Source organism: Gossypium raimondii, chromosome 8 (genome assembly GCF_025698545.1).
Source record: "Gossypium raimondii isolate GPD5lz chromosome 8, ASM2569854v1, whole genome shotgun sequence".
Taxonomy (NCBI): domain Eukaryota; kingdom Viridiplantae; phylum Streptophyta; class Magnoliopsida; order Malvales; family Malvaceae; genus Gossypium; species Gossypium raimondii.
In genome coordinates, this window is record NC_068572.1 from 33,393,517 (window position 1) to 33,417,198 (window position 23,682).

General features: G+C 35.8%; 2 long non-coding RNA genes across 4 annotated transcripts; both read right to left on the reverse strand.

Moving 5' to 3' along the window:
* Positions 1-7,066: 7,066 nt before the first annotated feature.
* Positions 7,067-10,120, reverse strand: LOC105791262 (uncharacterized). Of its 3 annotated transcripts, none has more exons than XR_008198393.1 (5): positions 9,715-10,120; positions 9,449-9,511; positions 8,835-9,242; positions 8,439-8,700; positions 7,067-7,384 (listed from the first exon to the last, which is right to left on the reverse strand). It is a non-coding gene; the product is annotated as an uncharacterized LOC105791262 (long non-coding RNA). The 3 variants fall into 3 exon arrangements; XR_008198392.1 differs by lacking the exon at positions 9,449-9,511 and having other exon boundaries at positions 8,835-9,008; positions 9,096-9,242; positions 9,715-10,118; XR_008198391.1 differs by lacking the exon at positions 9,449-9,511 and having other exon boundaries at positions 9,715-10,118.
* A 3,015-nt stretch (positions 10,121-13,135) lies between these two features.
* Positions 13,136-14,067, reverse strand: LOC105791261 (uncharacterized). The gene is made up of 3 exons (XR_008188200.1): positions 13,938-14,067; positions 13,688-13,871; positions 13,136-13,440 (listed from the first exon to the last, which is right to left on the reverse strand). It is a non-coding gene; the product is annotated as an uncharacterized LOC105791261 (long non-coding RNA).
* Between the last annotated feature and the right edge of the window lie 9,615 nt (positions 14,068-23,682).

A 23,682-nucleotide genomic window follows, 5' to 3' on the forward strand; every position in this document is an offset into this window, starting at 1 on the left:
GTCTTCATATGTTAAACTTAGCAATTTCTCTCCACTAATGTAGGCAACACAGAAATCTGGATTGAAAGGTCTTTTAAATAGGTTATAACGTGGCTAGGTTAGGGGTAGGTAAAAGATAGACAATTTTAAGCTAAAAACCCTAGACTCAGCTTGCATCAGACCTTTGAAATAAATACCTCCAATACACCAACTCATTTTTCTTTTACATGCTCTTTTGCATGCCTATTTCTTTCGAGTACATATGCTATTTCTTCTTTTTTTTAGAACATGAGCATTTTACTGTATGTACTACAATTTTTTGAGCATTTGATACTTCTTTTCAATTCCCCCAAACTTATTTTCAAAGAATATTCTGAATAATACTGAGTCTAGTGTTTAGGACAATTTAAAGATAATTATGAGAGAAGTGATTGCTAAATATTGCAAAGGTTCAAATAAAATTAGGCCATATAGTCTCAAAGTTGGGTTTCAAAGGATAAAAGTTCGTTAGGTTGGCTTGAAAGGCTAAAACGGTCCAAACAAAAGTTTGCCTAAGTCATTTTCAAAATTTCATACTTCCTAGGATTTCACCTCAAGAAATTACTAAGTCAATTCTAAAGACTTAAACTTTCATGCATGTCTAGCACTCCTAAAGAATTAAAAATTTTATGGTATGATTTTCAAACTTTATTAAGAGTAACATTATGTCATAGTTCAACTAACATAGCAATTATTGAGATAATAGAACTTTATTTATACTAGAAGTTAGCATAATTAACAAAAATTCAAATTTTTTAACAAAATATAACTTAATCAAAATTATAAGAATACCTTGAAAAACAATTTCAATTTTTGGTCACCCCAACTTAAGATGAACAATGTCCCCATTGTTAAAAACAATAGAGAGAATAAAAATATAGAAGTGAATAGATACTGTACACCAAGTAGGACCCTAGGAAAAGGAGATAAGTCAAGTTTGACTGCTTAAATACCAAGCTTTTCCAAGGCAAATCCAAACCTAGGCATGTACATATCTATTGTCGCACTTCTTATTTTGCAATTTGTTCAATTTTTTTGATAATTTCCACCTCTTATTTTATTATGCGAGAAATAAATTTCTAATCCTAAAAACTTTAAATGTCCTAAGAACGAAAATAAAATAAAGTAAAGATCGCCCATTTGTATTTATTTGCAGATCCCTCAGAATCTGACTCATCTTTTGCTCCATCGTCTTTGTTTTTGCATGAATCGCTTTGTTCCCTCTTCGATGTTGGACTCCATGGGTCAACTATAAAATTTGGAAACTCAGGCACAAAAATAAATGGGTCATGAAATATTTTCGTAAAAGCGCTTCTCATTGAGTCATCCCGTATTTTTTAATATCTCCAGTAAGCTTGTTGCTACCACTGCATATGTTGCATTAGGTCCATCAACTTTGATAGCTTACCACGAAGATTTGGGCGAGACAAATGAGTTCTAAATGTTGGGGTCGCCATGTCAGGTTTGATCATTGGTTCAATTGGTTTTGCCTTATTAGGGACTTCAACTGGCTGCATTGGTTCGATCTCTGTGGGATCGTCTTCTTCTTCTTCTTCTTCTTCTTCTTCTTCTTCTTCTTCTTCTTCTTCTTCTTCTTTTCTTTTTCTTTTTCTTCTTCTTATTCTTCTTCAGAATCCTCATTCAGTTCCACTCGTTGTTGTAGAACAGAATCTCCAGCTATTCAGTAGAGGTCCCAATATGTGATTGTGTCTTGGCTATAACCTGTCTTCTTTACGTTTGTAAGAATTTTAGTTTTCAAGCACAAAATGGTTATCGTAAAGCGAATATGTTGGGCCAGAATGTTTGGCGGCAAAATTCTAAATTTCTCTCAGAATGATTTTCCCACATCAATGGTATTTTCCGTAAAAATGGAGTATAACAAGACCATTCACTCTAATGAAATTGTGGTCCTATGTGAAATAGGCATAAGGCTGAACCGAACAAAATAACACCATACCTTCGCTAGTGGTGTCAAATATTCTCTGAGACAAGTGTGAGTTACATGCTTTGACACAGTCCACTTAGAACCTGGAACTATAAGTTCCTTGAGAATTTCTTGCAAATTTTTAGTCTCAATATTTTTCATTAAGGAAGAAGATTCATCATCTTCAAAAACAGGTAAATCAAAGAATTCATTTATAGTTGAATTTATTGGTACCTTGATTCCTCAGACAAAGACTTCTATTAATTTGCTTGAGGTCAAATTCGCATAAAATTCTCAAACTAACTCTTCATCTGCACTTGTTCTTTTCTCACAAGACACTTCCCAATTTAAAGCTTCAGCAACTCGTTGAATTCTCGCCATGAAATTAGTATAGTTGTTTTCTTTCAATGTAAAGCCTTTTTCTAGGTGTATTTGTTGATTTTTGAAGATGCTATCGTATCTAGCTTTGGCTTATTCACAGTGGAATTTGTTTTGTGATTCTTCTACTTGGACAGAGGCACGAGTTCTTTTGCGAGGCATGATTAACCTGAACATAAGATGGAACAAATATTTTCTCAAAAATTCAATTTGCATAAAATATTAATAATTCAATAATTTGAAAAATTAAATATTTAAATAAAAATGGAATTTAGGAGAAAAATTTAATTACCACCTTTGTATAAAATTTTAAAATTTAAAAATAAAATTAATATGGAGATAATAGAGTTTGTTTAGGGTTGGTTGGAGGGTAATTGGTTGGTGGCTAGTTGTGATAGTAGTGTGGTGCTAAAGAGACAAGGGGCGTGCGACTAGCAAGTGTAAACAACAATGTGCGATGGCTAGGGGCTTAAGCAGCAGCAACATGCGGGATCAACAACAATAGTGCACAAGCAAGGGTTGGTGTGTGTCAATCAAGGCGCGAGTAGGGGCAGGTGTGCCAGGAAACAGGTACATGGGTAGTAAGGTGCAAGCAGAGCTGGTGCACTAGCAGGGCCAAGGTGAGCTGCTGGTGGTCGGCTTGTTTGTGTGCGGGCAAGGATGTGCACAGGTTAGTTAGCGATGTGCGAGATGGAACAGTTGGCGAGGTGTGTGCGATGGTGGCTGCTGGGTGTGTGATGCTACTAGTGGTGCCTTTGACAGTTACCGATAAGAGCTGCGACACTAGATAGCTTGGAGGTTGGAATGTTTTAAGAGTGATGGAAGAAAATGTGCATGGAAATGTGGTATTTAAAGTGTGAGTATAGGGGAGTTCAACTTGAATTCTTAGAATAAATTAATCATAAAATATTCTAAGTCCTAATGTCAGATAAAGTTAATAACAATTAATAAATAATATAATGTATATTAAAATATTATTTGCTATTACTTTATTTATTGAAATAAAAACTCTTAAATAAAATGTTAAATCAATTCTAATCCTATGTAAAGTTGATAACAATTCATATATATTATATAAAATATAATTATATATTAGTTATCATCATCTTATTTATTAAAAATTAAATTACAAATTTTAGTTTAGCTACTTTTAAAGGTATTTACAAAAAGAGACATTAATTTCAATATTTACAAAAAACCAAAAAAATTGCAAATAATTTAAATAAGTCCCTAAACTTAAAGAAAATTTGAAAATTGAGTTGCAATTAAAACTTGGATCAATATTGACCCTTTTATTTGAAAAAACTAAAAAATTATTTTGCCATTTAGGAAATAATTTCTCGAAAGATTATGTTAAAATCAATTCCCAGGAAAGGCCGGAGGGTTCACAAGTGGTCCTGCTTAAGTTCCAATCTCCTAGACAAAATTTATTTTAACATACTAATCCAGAAAATATACCCTAAGTCATTTATTTAAATGAAAACAAGAAAAATTAAGTATCCAATTAAATGAACGAGACTTTATCCTGCTCAATTTTATCCCCCTAGTAATGTTTTAAGCGCTGAGCATTAACTCGAAAATTACCTCCCCTACCTTGAAGCTCGACAACTCCATATGGAAAAACTTGGTGAATAGTAAATGGACTAGACCAACGTGATTTCAACTTACCTAGAAAAAACCTTAATCTGGAATTGAGCAATAAAACTTGCTAACTTGCTTCAAATTCTCGAACTCAGATGTGCTTATCATGCCATCTCTTTAATCTCTCCTTAAATAACTTGGCTTTTTTCATATGAGAAAGTTTGGAATTTTTCTAACTCGTTAAGTTAAAGCATTTGTTTCTCTTTGGCAAGCTTGGGATCCAAATTGAGTTGTTGGAGAGCCCAATAACTTTATGTTCTAACTCCAAAGGCAAATGACAAGTTTTCCCAAGGACAAACCGATAATGAGACATCCCTAAAGGTGTAACAAATTATTTTTAGTGAAATAAAAATAGTGGTTTCGAGACCACAAATTTGAAGTCAAAAAATTTATTTTATTATTATTTTATTGCCTACGGCATGATAGAAATTTCGTGTAAAAATTTCGTTAAGAAATTTTACCGCTTACATGCTTAAATTGATAAAAATGACTTAATCATGTAAAGTGTAAAAGTTGAGTTCTAATAGCTAAAGGTATTAAATAGCTAGAACTATAAAGTGGAGGTCCTTATATGATAATTATACCATTAGAGTTGATAGTGGATTTTAATGATTTGGCATTATTGAAATTTCAATGAATTATTAAGGTTAATTTCGGAAATTAGTAATTAAAGTTATAATTAATTAAATAAAACAAACTATTATCATCCATTATCATCATCTTCTACTGAATTTGAAGATAAAACCTAGCCATGGAAGCTTGAAGTTTTGGCAAGCTTATTTTGCTCAATTAGGTATGCATTTTTGTCCCGTTTTTAATGATTTCTATATTTTCGGGATCGTTGTAGCTTAATTTAGCTAGCCCGGGGACTAATTTGCAAAAATATTAAACTATTAGGGTTTTACCATTGATGAATATATACGAGTTTTGAATTTTGATGCTAGAAAATGAATGGTTGTTGTTATATAAACAACTTTTGTAAAGGAATTTTGTATGAAATTATCAATTATGGGATAAATTGAAAAATGTGATAAATTCATTGTGAAATTTGTGAATTTGTGAAATATGTGGGCTTCTATAAGCATGTATAAAAATCGGCTAGGCTTGGGTAGGGAAAAAATTGCATGAGTTTCATTTTCTGAGCCTAAGGACTAAATTGTAAAGAAATTAAAAGTATAGGGGCAAAACGGTAATTTTTCCAAAATATGTGTTGGACTAAATTGAATGTGAAATATATTGAATTGGGTTAAATTTATCCATATAGATCCAGTCAGACCTCGTATGAAGTTAGATCGAGGCAAACAGAAAACTCAGATTAATCGCCTCCGTATCTACGTAAACTCGTCGAGGTAAGTTCTTGTAATTAAATTGAGTATTTGTATGTTTTAATTGAATTATATGTATGTAATTTGTATAATTGTCATGTATAAATACCGATCGCATATCCGACGACGTACAACGATTATTGAGTCACGTTTGAACCTTAAGAATTCGTAGGATACAAATGACATGTCATTAGGGTTACCGATTCTTAGCTCGTATGAGCTTACCGAGTTGTAGCTCGTGAAAGCTTACCGATTCTTAGCTCGTATGAGCTTACCGAGTTGTAGCTCGTGAAAGCTTACCGATTCTTAGCTCGTATGAGCTTACCAATTTACAGCTCGTGAGAGCATACCGATTCATAGCTCGTATGAGCATACATGTACAGGAATTGACGGATTATAGTTTAGCACACTATATATGAGCTAACCCGAGTATCCAACGATATTCTAAATGGTTCAACGGGAAATGTTTTGTTACGAGATGATATGAGTTTGATACGAACTATTACAGGTATATACATGAAATATATAGTGATGAAATAATATGATATACTGAAATATGAAATGGATGATACATGTATATGAAACTTGCTTAATTATTATGTTCATCCATGTTTATTGGTTATTATAGGTGTTTTACATGGCTAACATGTTGGTGAATATGTGCTTAGGATTTTGGCGAAATTGAGTTGGGATATGCTATGTTTACTTACCTTAATTGTGACTAAATGGTAAGTTAAATTCTATGTTATAAGAACTTACTAAGCTTAAATGCTTACTCTGTGTATTTTTCATGTTTTATAGTGAATTGGAAGCTCGTTTGAGTTGAAAGCTTGTCGGAACTATATCACACTATCCATCGGCTCTTTCGGTACATTCAATTGTTTAATTTTGGTTATAATGGCATGTATAGTTTATTTTGGCTAATGTTGACCTATATGTGTTGTTGTGATTGTGGCCATAGGATGTAGCTTGTGTTTTAGTATATTTTGGTATATATATAGGTAACATTATCATGTTGATGTGTGGCTTGATCACTGCACTAAAGATCATGATCTTTAGCGGCGCTTCTACCACAAAAGCCACTAAAGGTCATGATCTTTAGCGGCACTTCTACCACAAATGCAACTAAAGATCATGACCTTTAGCGGCGCTTCTACCACAAACGCCGCTAAAGATCATGACCTTCAACGACGCTTTTACAACAAACGCCACTATAAAGATGACTTTTAGCGTCGCTTTTTTGACAAATGCCACTAAAAACATGACTTTTAAAAAAATGTTTTAATTAAATAATATTTATTTGTATGATAAATATTATATTATGTTTTTTTTTAAATTTAAACTTTAAACTATATACTTTTAAGGATAAAAAATATTAATTAAATTAAAATTTCTATTAAAATTTTAACTTTAAAGCTAAATATACATTTCCATGTAACAGAGATATAAATTCGTACCCATCTCAAATATATCCTATAAAAACTTGTCACAACTGTGATATATATTGTATGCTTGATAATATATCAACCATCTCAACCGCATATATTTCAAGACCATTCACAACTGTTAAACACCCATTCTCACACAAAAATTTGCTAAGTATGACAGGCTTCAGATTGTTGAGAAAAATCAATACAAAGATTTATAACTTCAAACTATCAAACAATTCCATTCATCTAAAGACATCCTTAGAACATTTATGAGCACTATGTCATACTCATTTATCAGCTCTTAAAAATTTAACAGCATGTATGACCTTGCAATTCAATTAATCACCACATTTCATCCAGCAAGCACTTTATTGGCTTTCTATAAAATTTAAGATTCTTAGACTATCCCCAGAAATTATTTTTCAGTCCAAAAAGAATCCAACAGAAAATTATTAATAGCAATTGACTTGCTTATTTAAAATGACAAGCAAGTTAGTTACTGATATCAAGGGGAGGATTTAGATATTCTATTCCATTGCTTATCTGACCATATCGCTCCATTAAATCAACCACGTTTTGCAGATCATCTTTGGTCAAATTTAGTCCAAGGTGATTCACCTGCATTTGACTAATTTGTTTGACAATTTTGGGATCATGCTGCTGAAAGTCTGCAAGCAGTACAAATTACAGTTAGATAATTTGGTTAAAATTGATTAGTGCCTAAAACATGAATTTACCACCAATTAAGATGGATTAGTTAAATATGAAACTCAGAGAAACATAGGTAAACATGTAAACTGAATGGAAACACTTAAATAACTGATTCTTCGAATTTCAGTAAGAATAAAACAAGACATTAATGAGATTGCTTAAACTATACCGGTTCTCATCCTGTATAAAAGAAAAATAATAAAAATAAAATTGCATATAAAAATGAAATTATAGCTCCAAATTCCAAAAGAGACATCAATAATTTCCACCACAAAGATAGCAAACTACCGAAGCGTTTCACTAGTTAAAGCAATTTCAAAGAGGAAAACTGGTTCGGTACTACCTCAAGGATAATTTATTTAAATTATATACTCCATTGACTCGGTGAATATTTGATTCTCTAATATAGTATAAGTAGCTAGTTATTAATATTAGAAGAAATGACATAACAAAATTATTATTAATTTTTCTTCAAAAAACAGTAAATATGAATTTGAATTAGAAAAAATTTTACAAAAAATGTAGGGCCAGCCAGATGTTGCCAAGAGCACAAGGTATTCTAGTAAAGTTAAATGCTCAGATATTGAGAAGTGGTGGGTTTGATATATCTCATTTCTTACTAGTAAAGTTATAGTTAATGATTTTTAAAAAGAAAGAAACTAAAGAGATTTTATGCAAGTTCTTTGTTCACCAGATTCACAACTCAAGCCAGCATAACCAACAATCTAATCAAATAACAGGCAGCTAAAATCAGCAGATTAAAATTAATATTAGCTAACAAAGAAGAAAAACCTAACATTACTTCATCATTGAAATGAATATTGTCTAAATCTAAACCAGTTGGCATATGAAAGACCACATGCAGAATGAAATAGAAAGAGACTACTGACTCACAAGGTAAGACCATTCGCAAGTTTTCCAAAATAATTTGGATCACAGATAAAAGCTAAATACAAACTAATTTTTTGTTTCAGTTAAAGAGAATCATATTGATCCTAAACTCAAACAAACCTGATGCAACTGTGCTCTTTTGTTGAATATTTTATCTTCATAGGACCCCACAGCTTGGATAAAATGCTCTACCCTGCTCAAATTAGGCTGAAATAAAAATCATACAGTCAAAAGCTTTAGTTTACTAGATGAAATTTGATGACTGGAATAATAAGTGGCCATCACGCATAAGATCAATAGGCACATTGCTTCCATCAGTCAAATAACCACCAAATGATCTAAATTCCTTCTTGTATACTGCCATTAACAAGTTGATTGCATCCTGAAATTAACAAATTGAAAAGGGGAAGGATTTCAATTAAAACCTTGGCTTCATATAAAAGCCCTAAAGTTACATTCAAAATCACAATATAAAAATACAACCCAACAATAGAATAATTACTTCAACATACAAACCTCACGAATCTCGAGTGTAGGCATATGAGGTAAGAAATCATTGCCAATAAAGAAGCATATGAATATAAAATCATCCACAATGCATTCCAAGTCTTCCAAGTCATTTTCAAAAGGAGGATTGGGGATTCTCATCTCATATTCCAGATACTCCCTAAGGGTCCATATGTTCAAGAACTGCAAAGATGAAGCAAATAACAAGTTCTAATTTTTCCAAAGAATTCATTATAATAATTCCAACTGTAAATTCATTTGCAAAGTAACTTGATATGGCTTTCTGGCCACAGCTTTTCCATCAGCTTTCTCATCAAATTCTCATTCCTTCCTCTTTGCATTTCCTTCACAATTTGCTGCTATATGGTCCATCTGACCGCATATGAAGCATTTATCTTGCCCAGGGGTGAAGACAATCTGAAAATATTTCATAAACCCTGTTACTTTTGAGCCAAAAGGAAACATGATAATAGAATGATAAAACATCCTTCGAAGAAAATTCATTTAAGTGGCAACATCTACTTACTCCTACAAACAAGTAAAATAGCCAACCTTAGGTAGAAGTTACAAAATTAAAGAAAACTAGATCATAGATATTATTTTGCAATGTAAAATATATGAACCTCTCGAAGGATTGAAAAGTGAACTTCATGAGTGGCCAAGGCCAACATAATTAAATCAGCATCCTGTCGTATTTCAACAATAAGCAGAGTGCATGATCTTAGTCCACTAAAGTAGGCCAAAGAAAATAAACAGAACACATGCTTAAATTGACTTTGCTATAGATATCCGAGTACCCAGATCCCATAATCAACAAATAATCAAACAATAAGTGCCTCAAAAATCAGGAAAAATGAAAAAGGACAGAGATTTGGAAAAAGAAACTTACTTCATGGATTGAAGATGTCTACGAAACAAAGGCTTGGAGTGAAACGGAGCAGAAGATCTTAAACGGCTTCGATTTAAGCCCATAAAACAACCAAGAAAAACTGCCTAAAATCCTGGAAATATGTATTTCCAGCTTCAATGACGGATCTGGAACACCCACTTGCCTCGTTGAAACAATAAGACTCCAACCGTCCAGGGACTCATCTAAGAAAAAAACAAAAAAATCAGGCAAAAAAGCAAAGAGAGAGCAAGAGAGAGAGGGGGACCTAGTTTGAAGAAGAAGGTTGAAGGTGAGTTCGTTGTTTCTAGGGATTTAGCTACTTTGGGAGGCATTGCTTTAGGATTTCGCGCAGAGCTGAGGGAGTAATAGTGTGCTGAGGTGATTATTTTTAGGGGGAAAATTAGGGGCTTCAGGGGGGAATTTAGGGATAAAATGGCGCCATTTTTTTAAAGTAAAATGTTTTTATAAAAAACGCCGCAATTGCTTATCTTTTGCGGCATTTTTCATAAAAACGCCGCAAAAAATTATTTCATTTTGATCAATACGACGCGTTTTGCTCTGTTAAAAATTTTTTATTTTGTCTGCTAAAAATTATTAGTTATGTGATTTTATAAAATATTTTTTATAACTATTTTTTATAAACTGGATTTTTATTAAAAAAAACCAAGTACTCTCAAAATAAATATAGTATATTTTAATAATTTAAACCATTTAATAATTTAAACTATAATAAAATTGATCTATAATAAAACAAATCTAAAATAAACCTTAAATCCTAAATCATTTAATATATATATAATTGATCTATTATCTCTTAAATAATTTAAACTATAATAATAATTTTAATATATTAAAATTAATATTATCTCTTTACAATTATATAAGAAATTATTTAATATATAAATTAAAAATACTAATTAATCTAAACCCTAAATCCATGTCTCTTAAACCCTAAATCATAAAACATAAACTCGTAACCCTAACCCCTAACCTCTAACCATTAACCCCTAACCCCTCTTTTACAATTATATAATAACTTAATTAGTATATAAATTAAAAAATACTAATTAATCTAAACCTTAAACTCTAACCTAACCCCAAATTTCTAAACCCTAAATCATTGACTCTTAACCCCTAACCCCTAACCCCTACCTATTAAGCCCTAAACCTTATTTAATATATAAATTAAAAAACACTAATTAATCTAAATCCTAAACTCTAGCCCTAACCCGAATCCCTAACCCCTAACCCTTAAACCTTATTAATATAAATTAAAACACACTAATTAATCTAAACCTTAAACCCTAACCTGACACCGAATCCATAAACCTTAAATCCCTAACTATTAATCTCTAACCCCTAACCCTTAACCCCTAAATCACAACCCTTAAACCAAAATTCCTAATCCATAGTCCCTAATTCCATAATCTATAAACCTTAAAATTGTAACTCCTAAACCGACCTTAAATCCTAAATTAACCATATACCTTAAACCATATATATTACACCCTAAACTATAATAATAATTAATTAAATATTTTAAAATTAATACTATCGTATCTTTTACAATTATATATGAAATTATTTAATATATAAATTAAAAATCAATCAGTCATGTACCCAAAAATTTTAAAATTATTTTAAATAATAGTATTTTAATTTTTCCATTTTAACAAATATTTTTATGTTTTTATTTCAAATTATTTCTCGTGTTATTATTTTAAATTTATCCATTTTTAACAAATATTCAATTAAAATAAATTGAATTTTAATTAATATAAATAAACAAATTAAATAGTAAATAGACATGTAAAATGTTTTTGCGGCGCTTTTCAGGTCTGAGCATTAGCGGCGCATTTCTAAAAACGCCGCTAAAGCTCTAAGCATTTGCGGCGCTTTATTAAAAACGCCACTAAAAGCTAAAGCATTAGTGGCGCTTTTGAAAAAACGCCGCTAAAAGCTAGAGCACTAGCGGCGCTTTTGAAAAAACGCCGCTAAAGCCCCGAAAGGTCAGAAAACGGTGTCGTTGGGCTTAGGTTTTTTGCGGCGTTTTTCCAAAAAACGCCGCTAATGCTCGATTTTTAGCGGTGTTTTTTGTCCAAACGCCACTAAAAATGCCGCTAAAAGCCTGTTTTGGTGTAGTGGATATGGCAGAATGATGGAAGGTAAAATGGTCGTTTGAATATGCATTTTGTATAAGCTTTGAAGCTTGATTGAATTGTTGTGAATTGGTACTTATTTGAATGGCTTATTTGGTGTTTTAAGTGTACAAGTTATATGTGAATTATATAACCATTTGATGCTAGTGATTAAGTGGTATAATTGGTACCAAATGGTATATTTTGATAATTGATCTACATGGTAAGTTTTGGTGCAAATATGCATTTATGTTAGTTGATCAATTGGTTATATTGAACACATGATTAGTCATGTTTATAAATTGTCATTTGAGGTGCCTAAGGGCATATTGGTTGTATGTGATCATACCATTTGTATAAGGCTAGAAAATGCATGGTTTTGGTACCTTATTATGGCTTGCTTATATGCATAGTGTTAGGTGTAGGTTTATGCCAAATTGGGTGAGAAATATGGCTTGTAAAATGGCCTATTTTTGTCCATACCGGTAGAGACACGGGCATGTGTCTCAGCAGTGTGTGACACACGACCAGGTGACACAGCCGTGTGTCCCTGTAGCTTTCAAAGGGTTACGAGCCAGGTTGTTACACGGCCTAGCACACGGCCTGGCACACGGGCGTGTGAGGCTACTTCGAAGGGTACACGGCTTGGTACACGAACATGTGGCTTAGCCGTGTGGCCCAAGTCAGTGAGTTACACGGGCACGGACATGGCCTGGGACACGATCGTGTGTCCCTATTTTGAATGCCCACATGGCCTAAGACACGGGTGTGTCTCTTGGCCGTGTGAGTCACACGGCCTGGCCACACATCCGTGTGAGTCACACGACCTGGCCACACGGCTGTGTGACCCCTACAGCTTTGAAAATTTTCAATGTTTTCCGAAAAATTCTTTGAGTTTCCGATTTAGGCTCCGTTTCTTTTCCAGTAAAATGTTTTCTGGAAAATGATTTCTGGAAAATGATTTAATTTTTTGGAAATGATTTACTTTTCTGGTGTTTGGATGAATCTGTGTAAAATATTTTCTGTTCTTTAGCAGATTTCCTGAAAATATTTTTCGAAAAAGCTATTGAGCAAGCCTTTTCTGTTGACATCAAAATTCTGTTTCACGAAGTGAATTAGAAACCCTTTGGTGAACTTGCACCAAGCTGTAGTGGAACAAAGAACCTCAATCCCTGAATGGAGTAACAGTTGTTTCTGTGGTATCTATTAAGTTGGGAACAGTGGAAAATTCAAGGCACACCGTAGAAAATATTAATCAAGCAAGCATCGTATTTACTACAGGATTTAAAAGAAAAAAAAATGCTATATTTGCTTTATCCTTTTGGACGACGATATACAGTTTTCTGTTCTTTTCAGTATGAAGCATATGTTAAAACAATCTCTATCATAGTTACAAAGATGAACTATATATAATTCTCTTACCATAAATTTAGACTCTAACTAATTGTGGTTCTTTACAGACAAATGTTTTACCACAGCTAGAGATGCTTTGGGCAAAAGCTTCCTCCATTTACTGTGTTCTTTCTGTCTGGCAAAGTATCTTCTATAAACATAAAGGGAACCAAATCTTGCAAGGCAAAGTCAAAATCTGGAAAAACATCCAAAAGAAAATTCTAATTTAATATAAGAAAAAGCATAAGTTGCAGTTTGTATGTGTTTATTACTATAGGTCATGTAATAAAATGAAACAAATGCAAGGTAATAGCAATAAAAAAACTGTGAATGGTGAGTTGCAGGCTCTTTGTTATTTAAGAAAAAATAGACAGTACTGTAAAACATAGGAAAGAAAAAGATATGCTGGTACAATATTCTGAAAATAACCATGCAACACATACCTATTAAAGCTATTTTCAACTTTGACTTTCTCAAGGTCCAGACCAGAGCTAAACTTTTTCTACAACGTTCATCTGAGTTGCACATTTAAGAAGGCTTCTGTATTCATTACTTCTTGACCACTCATCAAACTCACGTGCATGTAGAACAGGCAGAGGATGTGAAAGTTGCCGCGTTTGAGCATTTCTGGACATCATTAGTTAATTAGACACAACCAAAATGAAAATTGTAGGCCAATTTTTAATGCTTTACCTTATATAGTACCCAACTGGGCTCGAAGAAGCTTTATCATAAGAGCGAGCTTGCTGTAAAAATGCATCCATATTTAGCTGATCAGCCATTGATGGGCAGCCACCAGCTAATTTCATTAAAATAGAGATGACAACCTCTTGTAGGTGCACCACAAAGAAAATCAGATAACGAAATCTCAACTATATAATTGCAGATTGTGTTGGCTCAGAGAATGATATTTCATACCTTGGGAACTTGTGCAACGAGAAGGGCTGCACGATCACAAGTAAGCTCTGCTGCCCTAAGCCAACGGAATAACTGTTCCTCTAAAGTCTGAGCTAGAAAGGCACCACAGATATATGCCACAGGCTCATAGCCAAAAGCTTGAGTTGTTTAGGGAAAAAATAAATCTTTTGGAGGATAATGTGCCACCAAAGTTAAACGTTAATCCTAGTTCTTGTAAGGACAATCATCCTCAAGATTCTCTTGTTCTTCTCCTCAGTGAACACCACAAGATGCATACCAGCCAAGTTGTTTTCTCAATCGTATAATGTACTCCACAACAATATATGAAGCCCTCCTCCAAAAGTCAAGTGCAATAGACTAAACCAAAGAATCACTTATCCTAAAAGCCATAAGCTCCTTTGCTTTGACTGAGATGTTTTCTCGAGTATAATGTGCTCTAGCTAAACTAAAATTGTATCACAGTAGCTAAGTTGCCACAACTGATGGAAAGAACTAAAATCATACTAGGAACAGTATAGGCTCCAAGAGTGAGAAGATTTGCAAAGGTAAGCCACACACCATGATCACATTTGAGATGACCCAACTCATGAGCCAAAACAGCCTATTTCAAAGTTGAAAAGAACTAAATTAATGGTACTTTATCTTTTAAAACACAGCACTACTATGGAAAATAAAGCACATCTAATCTGATTTAGACATTTATAATCACATATATGAATATGGAAACATTTTGTAATAGAAAACTAGCGTCTTAGAGGATTCAAGCAGCAGTCAGTACAGTAAAAGGGAAAACCAAAATGGACAGCGAGTTTAAGTCATTTAGTAAAAGAGAACGAGAAAGGAGTGAAGACCTGCAATTCGTTTCGCGTCAGAAGCTCCACAATACTAGTATGAATGACAACAAATGGTTTTTTACCACTTATAGCTAGTGTATAAGCATTTGGAACAGGACTTTGCCGAACATAAAGATCAGGAGATTCAATATTCAATATTCCCGCAGCTTCAATCATCATTTTATGAAGTTTAGGAAGCTGATACAAGAAATTAAAAGTCAATAATTTGAAACAGTTTGCGTTGGATACAACCGATCAAAACAACTTTAAACAACAATCTTCTAAACATCAAATAACCTGATCTTTCGAAACAAGGACTGAAGTCCCTATATTCTCAAGAAACATGATTTGCTTTGTGACAGTTCATGCTACAAAGCATTAAGGGAAAAAAAGCTACTTTAACATTCATTCTCAAGGAATCTGTTGGGTATATGATGAAGGAAAGACTGAAACTGAAGCAAAAACAAAATAAAAATGGAGAAATCAAATTGTGAACAATTGTTTCATTACCAGAACCAGAGGATTTTTGTTTTATGGTCATGTTTGTCTGTAAAAAAGAGTAGAACTTCAGCTTTCAATTTTTTTCATTCTTACCTTCGAGAGAGGAAGATGAACGCCAGTGCAGATTTTGACAATGAAAGGCGAAAATGGGGAAAAGCTTTGATGAACGCTGGTGTCTGGTGTTGAGAATCGGTGTTGGCTGACGGCAAGCAGAAGATCAGGTGTTAAGGACGGGGGAAGGGGGGAAAGGGAAAGGGAAGATCGGTGTTGGCTTCTAATTTTCCTGAAAATGTCTTACCGAATTAGAAAGGATAAGATATTTTCCAAAATTAAGGGCTTCTTTTCTCGTGTTTTATAATTGATTTTACCTTGGGAAAATATTTTCAGCCAAACAAACACCGGAAAAGGCTTTACTTCCAAACAAACGGACCCTTGGTCTCGACTTGTTTCTAACACGTATTTAGGACCTCAAGGGCTTGTATAAGGGATAGTATGTATGATTTTGATTGGTTTTGATATGAATAAAAATATGTTATGAAATGTTTGAAATTTTTGCCCGTTTAATTTGAAATCTTTGGTAATACTCTGTAACCCTGTTTCGGCAATGAATTCGGGTTAGGTGTTACAAAAGGTGTCTTGTATGCTATTATGTAGGCCAATAAAGCGCCATCCAATCTTTTGGATCAATCTCATCGGTTTGGACAAACTACCTTCTCAAGTATGCCTTTTATATCTTTGTTTGCCAGTTCAACTTGCCCATTTGTCTACGGATGGTAAGCTGTGGTAACATTGTGCTTCACCTCATATTTGTCGAGTAACCATTTCAACCATTTGTTCGCAAAATGGGAGCCCTCATCACTGATGATAGCCCTAGGAGTTTCAAACCTTGTAAACACATGTTTCTGCAAAAACTTCATCACAACCATGGCATCGTTCACCGGATATGCCTCAGCCTCAATCCACTTAGATACGTAGTCTACTGCTACCAATATATATTTGTGACCAAAAGACGGAGGGAAAGGACCTAGAAATTCAATACCCCAAACATCGAATAATTTTACCTCAATGATGTTTGTTCGGGGCATCTCATTTTTGTTGGTAATGTTTCTAACCCTCTAGTACCGATCACAACTCTTTATGTATGCATACACATCTTTGAATAACGTTGGCCAAAATAATTCAGCTTGCAATACTGTGGATGCAGTGCGTGTACCTCCGAAGTGTTCCTCACTCAAAGTTGTGTGACAACGATATAAGATCTTATGTACCTCGTTTTTTGCCACGCATCTCCTAATCATTTGATTTGCGCACTTTTTGAACAAATATGGCTCTTCCCAAAAATAGTATTTCACATCATGAAGAAACATTTTCTTTTGTTGATATGTAATATCAATCGGCATTAAACCACAAGCTAAATAGTTAGCAAAATTAGCAAACCAAGGGGTGTTATGGACATGATTTACCTTAAGTATGTGCTCGTCTGGAAATGTCTTCTGGATGGGTATGAGAGATGAAGTTCCTTCTTGTGGCTCCAATCTAGATAGGTGATCTATTACTTGATTTTCTACCCCTTTTCGATCTTGAATTTCTAGATCAAATTCTTGGAGTAGAAGTACCCATAGGATCAATCTCGGCTTGGCATCTTTGTTGGCAAGTAAATATTTAATTTTCAAATGACCCGTATAGACAGTCACTTTGGTACCTAAAAAATAAAATTGAAACTTGTCAAAAGCAAACACAATAGCAAGTAACTCTTTCTTTGTTACCATATAGTTTAATTGAGCTCCTGTGAGAGTCTGACTTGCATAGTAGATGGGATGAAAAACTTTGTTCCTTTGTTGCCCTATCACAACTCCTATCGCGAAGTCACTTGTGTCACACATCAATTCAAATGGAAAATCTCAATCTAGTGTGACGATGATGGGTGTTGAAACTAATTGATTCTTTAAATCATTAAATGTCTTCAAACATTTTTCATCAAAGTGGAATATCGTGTCCTTCTCTAATAATTTGCATAAAGGTTTAGCGATTTTGGAGAAGTCTTTATTAAATCTTTGATAGAATCCGGCATGTCCCAAAAAACTCCTAACACCCTTTATAGATGTTGGAGGTGAGAGTTTCTCGATAACATCTACCTTTGCTTTATCTACCTCGATTTTATGTCTCGTTATCCCAGAACAATACCTTATTGTACCATGAAGTAACACTTTTCCCATTTGAGTACAAAGTTTGTTTCTTCGTACAGCCTTAGTACATTGTCTAGATTGGCTAAGAAATTATCATAAATGTCTCCAAACACTGAAAAATAGTCCATAAAAACTTTCAAATACTTCTCAACCATGTTAGTAAAAATAGACATCATATATCTTTGAAATGTAATAGATGCATTGTATAAATCAAATGGAAAGCGTCTAAATGCAAATGTACCGTACGGGCATGTGAATGTTGTTTTATGTTGATCCTCTAGTGCTGCTGTGATCTGATTGTACCCTGTGTAACCATCAAGAAAATAGTAATAGTCTTGCCCCGCGAGTATATCCAACATCTAGTCCAAGAACGGCAAAGGAAAATGATCTTTCCTAGTCACCTTGTTCAACTTTTGGTAATCTATGCAGATTCTTCATCCCATAACCATTATGGTCGATATTAACTCGTTATTCTCATTTTCAATAACCGTAATACCTATTTTCTTTGGCACGCACTGGACTGGACTTACACATGAACTATTTGAGATGGGATAAATTATACTCGAATTTAACCACTTAATGATTTCTTTCTTCACCATGCCCTTCATAATGGGGTTCAGTCTTCATTGTCATTCCTTTCCTATCATCTTCTAGGATGATTTTATGCATGCGAATGAATGGGCTAATACCATGAATATCGACTATGGTCCATCCAATAGCCTTATTGAATTGTTTCAAAAATGAAATGAGTTTCTCTTATTGCTCTTTAGTTAACTCTACTGAAACAATCACAGGCAAAGTCAAAGCGTTACCTAAATAAACATATTTTAAGTGCAAGAGAAGTACCTTAAGTTCTAATTTAGGTGGCTCTACGATTGATGCTTTTGGTTGGACATAATCTCTACTTTCTAACTCCAAAGATTCAGAGCGAGAATGCAGATTAAATCCCCTTTGATTTGCTTCTAGCAAAGCTAAGTATTCCTCCCCTCTTCATCACTTGGAGGGTCTGACATCAAAATTTGTTCTAATGGGTCCTCAACAGAGTTGAGTTCCCATTCTACAGCTAAATCCTCTAACTCAGATACTGTAGAACAACCATCAACTATGTCAGGGAATTTCATAGACTTAAAAATATTAAAAGTTACTTGATCGTCCTGAACACGTATAGTTAGCTCGCCCTTCTACACATCAATAAGGGTCCTTCCAGTTGCTAGGAAAGGTTTTTCTAGGATGATTGGAACCTCTTTATCTGCTTCAAATTCTAAAATAACTAAGTCAGTAGTAAAAATAAATTTGTCTACACGTACCAATACATCATCAATTTTTCCTTCTGGATGTGCTAAGGATTGACCTACTAGTTGAAGTGTAACCGTAGTAGGTCTAACTTCACCTATCCCCAACTTCCTCAATATAGACATGGGCATCAAGTTGATGCTTGTGTCACGGACTTAGAATTTTTTCATGCGATCCGTGCGGCCTTAGGCATTTTCTTTGCTTAAAAACGCCTAAGTCAGCCTAACTTGCAATGATAACGAATTCAACAGTAAAAACACCTAAGTCAGCTTAATCTCGCAATGATAAAGGATTCAACAGAATTCCCCCAAGGCACCCACGAAGAACAGTGGAATAACGAAGTAAGAACGAACTTTGAAAGATGAACAAAAGCAAGAATGCTTGGGAGAAAAGTTTGAGTGAACACTCTCAAAATTCTTATTAATAACTGAATGCCTTACAATAAGCAAAGAGGTCTCTATTTATAGTTGAGCCTCAAAGTACATCAAGGGCTACAATTAAAAGCTGTATACAATTAGAACTCTAAGACACAATTAGAAGCTGTATACAATTAGAACTCTAAGATTTTATAATCATATCTTCTTGGATCACTTCCCATATTTATCAGGCTCTTGAGATGGGATTTTAATCTCTCCAGGCAACGGGTTAGTTTGGTTGGGCCAAATGACATCCCTCAAACATGATGGATCACACAAGTTTACCATGGTTGCGTGCTCCCATGCACAACCCATGACATTCTCCCCCACTTGTTCTAGCGACACCCTCGTCGCATCTTCCTTATAGAATTGGTCAATCTTCCCTTGGAACTGCCACAATGCCTCGGCAGGTTCCCAACTTGCTTCGCTATCAGGAAGTCCCTTCCATCGAACTAAGTACTCATGCTGTGGTTGGTGGTACTTTTGTCTAATTACCTGATCTGCCTCAATGTTTTCGACTTCACGATCGTACGACACCTTTACCCCTGTCGGTGCTCGTTCGGACTTGCCTCTATTCGGATCCTCTTGATCCCCATGAAATGGCTTAAGCATGCTTACATGGAAGACCGGGTGGACTTTAAGTTTTGTTGGCAGCTCAAGCTTGTAGGCCACCTTGCCTACTCTCTTCACAACTTTGAACGGCCCCTCATACCTTCGCACAAGACCCTTGTGCAAGCCAGTATATCGCAAAATCAAGTGTAGTTTAGCGAGGACTGAGTCACCCACTTGAAATTGCCCATCCCTTCATTTTTTATCAGCCGACTTCTTGCTACGCTTACTTGCCTTGTGTAAACAAGCTCTAGCCAAGTCATTCTTCTCTTGCCAATCTTTTGCGAATCGATAGGCTGCCGGATTTGGTCCTGTATAATGGGTCACAACAGCGTTGGGTGTGAGTGGTTGTTGACCCGTCACTATTTCAAATAGACTTTGATTCGTGGCCCCACTTCACTACAAGTTGTATGAAAATTGGGCCACATCCAACAACTTTGGCCAATCCCTTTGTGTGGCACTTACGTAGTGTCGAAGATATGTCTCCAACAATGCATTTACTCGTTCAGTTTGCCCATCGGTTTGTGGATGCATGCTCGTCGAGAAGTTCAAATCTGAGCCCATTGACTTGAACAACTCCGTACAGAACCGGCCCGTAAATTGCCCATCTCGATCACTGATAGTAGAAAGTGGCACTCCCCAATATTTCACCACGTGTCTAAGAAACAACCGAGCTGCTTCCTCAGCAGGGCACTCCTTGGTCGCCAGAATAAATGTCGCATACTTTGAAAACCTGTCCACCACAACAAGAATACTCCCAAACCCGTCAGACTTAGGCAAACTAATAATAAAATCCATGGATAAACTCTCCCATGGTCTTTTCAGAACTGGCAAGGGTTGAAGCAAACCGACTGGAGTCTTTAACTCAACCTTGTCTTGTTGGCACACTAGACAGGTTTTCACATAGGTTTCCACATCAGCACCCATGTGAGGCCAGTAATAACTTTCCTCCAAAAGGGCCAAAGTGCGATGCATCCCTGGATAGCCTGCCCATTTCGTGTCATGACACTCCTTCATGACTTCCTTATGGAGTTTCCCATAATGGGGCACATAGAGGTGGTGTCCATGAGTGTATAACAGCTCCTCATCAAGCCAAAATCTTCTTGTTTTTCCCTCATTGGCAATCTCAATCAAATTTTTGGCCGTGGGATCATGGGACAATCCCTCTCGAATGCGTTCCAACAAAGAACCATCAGGTTGACTAATTGCTGCAAATCCCATCTTTCGACTGAGCGCATCAGCCACAATGTTGGCACTTCCTGGTTTATATTCCATTGTGAAATCAAACTCCGCTAGTAAAACCTGCCAACGAGCCTGCTTGGGAGACAACTTTTTCTGGGTTAGAAAGTAACTATTGGCAACATTATCAGTAAGGACCACGAACCTGGAACCCAATAGATAATGTCCCTATGTGCGCAAGTAGTGTACTACCGCAGTCATCTCTTTCTCTTAGACCGTATATCTACGCTCCGTCTCATTAAGCTTTCGACTCTCGAAAGTAATTGGGTGCCCATCTTGCATCAGTACTCCCCCTATAGCATAATTTGATGCATCCGTGCGTACCTCATAAGGCTTCGTAAAATCCGACAAGGCAAGTACGGGTTCCCTCATCATTTCTTGCTTCAATTGATTAAAGGCCTTCTCACATTCCGGTTTCCAATCACATACCTTCCCCTTTTTCAAAATGTCCGTTAAGGGAGTGGTAATTCTAGAGTAGCCTTCAACAAAGCGTCGATAGTAATTTGCCAACCCAAGGAAGGACCTCAATTCTGTTACTTTGGTTGGAGGCTCCCACTCTGAAATGGATCGTACCTTGCTCTTATCCATTCGGATCTTACCACCTCCCACAATGTGGCCTAGGAATGACACCTCTTGTTGGCCAAATAAGCATTTCTCCTCCTTGATGAACAGCTCATTTTCCCTCAAAGTTTGGAGCACCTCCCTCAAGTGTCCCATGTGCTCTTCAAGAGACTTGCTATACACGACGATATCATAAAGGTAAACAACCACAAAACGATCAAGAAATGGTTGAAGTACCTTATTCATTAGGGTGCAAAATGTAGCTGGGGCATTCATGAGTTCGAAAGGCATCACCAGGAACTCATACGAACCGTACCGTATCACACAAGCTGTCTTTGGTTCATCTCCCTCGGCTATCCGAACTTGATGATACCCCGATCTCAGATCTAACTTGGTAAACCATCTTGCACTACCAAGCTGATCAAACAAATCTGCAATAAGAGGAATAGGGTACCTATTCTTCATAGTGATCTTGTTTAGAGCTCGATAATCGATGCATATTCTCAAGGACCCACCATGTTTCTTTTGGAACAACACTGGGGCACCGTATGGAGATTTAGATGGCCTAATGAATCCCGCATCTAAAATTTCCTTCAATTGTTTTCGCAACTCTTCTAATTCTGGCGGAGACATATGATAGGGGGCCCTTGTTGGCGACACCACATTGGACACTAACTCGATTTTGTGGTCCACCTCCCTCTTGGGTGGCAAACTTTTGGGCAATTGAGCAGGCATTATATCTCGGAATGATTGCAACAATTGACCCACTTCTTTCGGGGTCTCACTAACAGTCTCAGCGGTCTCTTCGATCTTCAAGGTTGCTAAATATGAGACTTCATTTCTACGTACACCTTTAGCAAACTGAATTGCCGACAGTGTTTTTCCTTCAAAGCTTCTCTTCCTTGTTACTTTCACCATGCATTGATGTTTCGTATCCGAAATCACCATGTAATTACTCGAAGGGGCAATAAGAGCATTACCTGATCTAGAAAGCTTAGTCCAACCACAAAATCATAACCATCAAGCGGTATTACCTTAATGGATACCTTCCCAGACCATTTGCCGAGCTGAAGATCCACTCCCTTTGCAACCCCCTTAATTGGAACACTTTCTGAGTTCACTATTTTGATCCGACCCACTTCATTATCTATCTTGAGGCCTAGTTTACAAGCAGCCTCCTCAGACATGAACAAATCAGAAGCACCTGTGTCAATGAGCGCATTCAATTTCCTGCCAACCACAATGATGTCTACAAACATCAAACCATGGCTCATTCTATCTTTAACACCCCTTAGTATCAAACCAAGATTGTTATCCTCCGCATTGGACTCCCCCTTTGCTTCCATAGCCGCGAGAGCAGCCTTCTTTGGGCAGTCCTTGATCATATGTGGATCATCTCAGTGAAAGCAACTTATAGGCCCACTCTTTTTCTTGTCCCAAGGCTTCTTACCATTGCCGTTCCTAGTGGGGCTTTCTTTATCTCCCCCAGTATTACCCTTTTGATTAAATCTGGCTTTAGAAGAATTGGCATTGTCTTTCCTCCCACCAAATTCAGCAAGCGATTCTGCGACGGACATAGCCTTGGTGAGTTCTTGAACTCCTCGGCGTTGCAACTCCTACTTCGCCCACGGTTTTAATCCGTCCATGAAGGAAAAGAATGCCTCTTTCTCCCCCATATTTGAGATTTGAAGCATAAGTTCGCTAAACTCCTGCACATACTCCCTCACAGTGCTTTGTTGCGCAAGTCGACGCAACTTTGCCCGAGCCTCATCCTCGGCATACTCTGGGTAAAACTATGCTTTGAACTCACATCGAAACTCCTCCTAAGTTTCAATTTTGGTCCCACCACGTCTCACATCAGTGGACCTACGACGCCACTATA